The sequence below is a fragment of the Pundamilia nyererei genome, unplaced genomic scaffold (genome assembly GCF_000239375.1).
Source record: "Pundamilia nyererei isolate P.nyererei 1_Seehausen unplaced genomic scaffold, PunNye1.0 scaffold00189, whole genome shotgun sequence".
In the NCBI taxonomy this organism is placed as follows: Eukaryota; Metazoa; Chordata; class Actinopteri; order Cichliformes; family Cichlidae; genus Pundamilia; species Pundamilia nyererei.
Genome location: NW_005187590.1, coordinates 1,064,633 through 1,069,243, shown reverse-complemented (window position 1 = coordinate 1,069,243; position 4,611 = coordinate 1,064,633).

Below are 4,611 nucleotides of genomic sequence, written 5' to 3'. Positions count from 1 at the left end.
CCTTGGAGCAGAGGAGCGCAAGTTCAATTTCCGCCTGTGGTGTCTGTATCCAGTAAGGGTCCTAGGCTAGACCTTCTATATCACATGAACAGTCCCTTCATGATGCTTTTCATTGTGAAGACCCTACAATAATACTCAATGACCAGTTTGAGCAAGCAATTGGCAACAGTGGGAAGGAAAACTTCATTTTAACAGGAAGAATCCTCTGGCAGAACCAGGCTTTACCCACGCTCCCTAAACCCAGGCTGCTAGTAGAACGTCAGTTGTGTACCACATAGTTGCTTTCTCACTGTGTGAACTACACTGACTCACCTTCCATCTAATTTTTTGCAACATGTTTTCACAATGGTAAATGGCCTGTATTTGTATAACGCTTTACTAGTCCCTAATGACCCCAAAGCGCTTTACACATCCAGTCATCCACCCACACACACATTCACACAATCACTGAAAAAAGCTGCTATTTTGCTTTTTTAATCACATAATCATTTCCAATAAAGGCCTATTTACTTCAGTACTTCCAGCCATTTATCAGTTTCCTTCCACTTATCCAATTCAAGGTCATAGGGTCCTGGAGCCTATTCCAGCTGTCATAGGATGAGAGGCAGGGTACACCCTGGACTTCATATATTTTAATCATTCATAAAACCATTAAATTGTTCAGCTGTACTTGAGTTACAAACTAGAACTCCCATAGAAACAGCCCATCGTCAAAAATAACGTGAGAAAGTTTTAGGATTTACAATAAAGTAGTCATCACAATCAGAAGAAGCAAATATACCACCCTCTCACCTCCAACATGAAGAAGTGAGGGAGACTTGTGATTCCCCAGTTAACAATGTGCCACCATAGTTCATCCCTGCCATTGATTTCTCCTCCATTTATTTCTGTTTTAATTCATGCTCGGGGTCTCTGTATTTGAAAGTTCATGCTCCTCTCTGAAAGACAGATTCATGAATAGAGTCCGCTACTTTTGTAGTCTGCTGCAGTTTTATACAATAAGCTTTTTTAGACGTTCAAAATCAATATTTAATCCTGTGCAGAGGCTAATCCCCAGGACTAGACCATTTGTGAGGTTCTTTGAGCTTTGTTACACATCTCCTGGCAGCTCTGTGCTGCAGATTGATTAGCTGTAGTGCCAGAATCCTATCAAATGCCCAGCCCTGATGATAGAGCAAACTCTCTCACTGCTTCTAGTTGACTGGACTACAAGATAAGGACAAATGGCAGTTCCCTTTTTCGTGTACACTAAGGGCAGGGTGGGAGTGTCATGTGCATAAGATCAGCAGTTGTTTGGGAATGTGTAAATTCACATTTTAGACGGCTCTTTTCCAAACAGTTATACAGTGAGCAGCTAATCAGTCAATCCAAAGACAATATATAGATGACTATTATTACCAAAGTAAAACAGGAAATAACTATGAATACTGAAAATGAGTGAACATAAAACGGTAATGAGGAAGATAGAAATTGAAATTGAAAGCACTAAGGAAATGCAAGAAGATAAAGATATGAACAATAACTAACTTGAGAATCAAGCAGAAAATACTTAAGTATTTGAAACCAAGTATTCAAAAACCCTTAGTCCAACATCTAGGACCATGAGAAGACATATTGCTCATTTATACTTATCTGATAATCATACAAAGGTTCCAGATCGCTGCATGAATGTTCCCATTTTGTGCTGTTGTGCTGTGATGTGTCAGAAATGACAAATATTCCAACTGAAAAATCAAGTTATTGATTTGTTTCTAACATCCAAAACAACCCATGAAAGTGCCCTGAAACAATTATGTTTCCTCTGCTAAGGGTCTAATGAGGACCTTCAAAGGGAAACTATTTGGGATTTGGTTTTAAGCACCAGTACTAGCTGGTTTATTCAGGGGTTTTTTGTTTGTTTGGTCAGTTGCTAGGTTGGTTAGGGTTTTTTAATAAATAATTAAATAAATAAATACCCTCTTTTACACCCTTTTATAACTGTAAATTTTAAAAAAAAAAAATTAAAAACAGCTTAGTTTTCAGCAATGCAGACCAACTATGGACGAAAGATTTGGCCTGTCTAAGCAATGCAAAGTCCCCAGCATCCAACATCAGCATGGAGGAGAGAAAGGCATTCACATTGCTTAGTAATGACGACAACATTATCATCCATCTGGATTGTCCGGATTGAACAATTGTCTGTAATTATCAATCTGTTGGTAGGCAGCTCTAAACACCAAATCCAGAACACTTTGGATTTTTTTGAGAAAATGAGAGATGCCGTTAGGGAGGCAGGTGAAACAATGGCCTCATGCGATGTTCTCTTTACTTGTGTTCCAGTCAGTGAAGCAGTTTAAGTAGTTCGTAAGAAATTACAGGACAACCCCAACCTCAGCAACAGAACCACCCTCAGCACCCATGAAGTGTGTTTGCTCTTGGAACTGTGTCTTGATTCTGCATATTTCACATACAAGGGTTGGTACTACAGGCAGAAACATGGGTGTGCCATGGTTTCTCCAGTTTCACTTATTCTGGCCAACTTATAAATGTAAGAAGTGGAAAAGAGGACTCTGTGATCCAACCCTGGAGCACCAATAAGTCATCGGTTCAGGTACAGTGGCTTGCAAACGTATTTGGCCCCCTTGAACTTTTCCACATTTTGTCACATTACAACCACAAACATGAATCAATTTTATTGGAATTCCACGTGAAAGACCAACACAAAGTGGTGTACACGTGAGAAGTGGAACAAAAATCATACATGATTCCAAACATTTTTTACAAATAAATAACTGAAAAGTGGCGTGTGCGTAATTATTCAGCCCCCTTTGTTCTGAGTGCAGTCAGTTGCCCATAGACATTGCCTGATGAGTGCTAATGACTAAATAGAGTGCACCTGTGTGTGATCTAATGTCAGTACAAATACAGCTGCTCTGTGACGGCCTCAGAGGTTGTTTAAGTGTCATGGTTTCGGCTGTGTGGCAGGCAGGAATTGGACCCAAACGCAAACTCACGGGGACACGGGGGATAAACTCAAAAAGCACAGCTTTATTGCTGCAAAAGCACCTCACAAGTTATAGAAAACTAAACTGGGAAAAACTAAATATAAAGCTCACCAGAAAACACAGGGAGAATCACACACAGTCATGAGGGAGAACGCGACACCGAACTGAGGGAGACGCGGACGTAAATCCACAGAGGGTTAAGGAGGGAAGTGGGAGCACACGGGGAACACAGCTGACACAGATAATCGTAACGAGACAGGGCAGGAGTGAACACAACATGATGCATACTGATGAGAGACTGTCAAAGTAAAACAGGAAGTACACAGAGGTTCAGACAGAAGGAGAGAGAGAGAGAGCACAGACATAACGGGCTGGGGAAAACATTAAATGAAACACAAGGAGGGGAGATGAGGGCTCACAGATACAGAGGGGCACACAGAGGGTAAAGGTCACAAGGGGAAATCAAAATAAGGAACAACTTAACAGAGCAACCCAGGAACCGTGGCCTAAATGTGGAAGAAGGTGCTCTGGTCAGATGAGACCAACATGGAACTTTTTGCCCAAAATGCAAAACGCTATGTGTGGCGGAAAACTAACACTGCACATCACTCTGAACACACCATCCCCACTGTCAAATATGGTGGTGGCAGCATCATGCTCTGGGGGTGCTTCTCTTCAGCAGGGACAGGGAAGCTACAACTGTAGCTTGCCTCCACCAGTGTATGAATGTGAGAGTGAATGAATAGTGGTATTGTAAAGCGCTTTGAGGGGTCCCGAAAAGCACTATATAAATGCAATCCATTATTATTATTATTAAGCTGGTCAAAGTTGATGGGAAGATGCATGGAGCCAAATACAGGGCAATCTTGGAAGAAAACCTCTTGGAGTCGGCAAAAGACTTGAGACTGGGGCGGAGGTTCACCTTCCAGCAGGACAACGACCCTGAACATAAAGCCAGGGCAAGAATGGAGTGGTTTAAAACAAAACATATTCATGTGTTAGAATGGCCCAGTCAAAGTCCAGATCTAAATCCAATCGAGAATCTGTGGCAAGATCTGAAAACTGCTGTTCACAAACGCTGTCCATCTAATCTGACTGAGCTGGAGCTGTTTTGCAAAGAAGAATGGGCAAAGATTTCAGTCTCTAGATGTGCAAAGCTGGTAGAGACAGACCCTAAAAGACTGGCAGCTGTAATTGCAGCAAAAGGTGGTTCTACAAAGTATTGACTCGGGGGGCTGAATAATTACGCACACGCCACTTTTCAGTTATTTATTTGTAAAAAATGTTTGGAATCATGTATGATTTTCGTTCCACTTCTCACATGTGCACCACTTTGTGTTGGTCTTTCATGTGGAATTCCAACAAAATTGATTCATGTTTGTGGCTGTAATGTGACAAAATGTGGAAAGGTTCAAGGGGGGCGAATACTTTTGCAAGCCACTGTATGTGGCAAACACCTGGGGGAAAGTCAAATCTCTAATTGCTATGATTTATACATCCAGGGAAACCAAACAAGCTCTGGTTAAGCAGATAGCACAAACAGAAGAGCTAACTCATTAGGCCAGGACTCCGCAGTCTATTTACACCTACAGACAAGTGGACACTCTTTCAATGATGAGGCTGTACA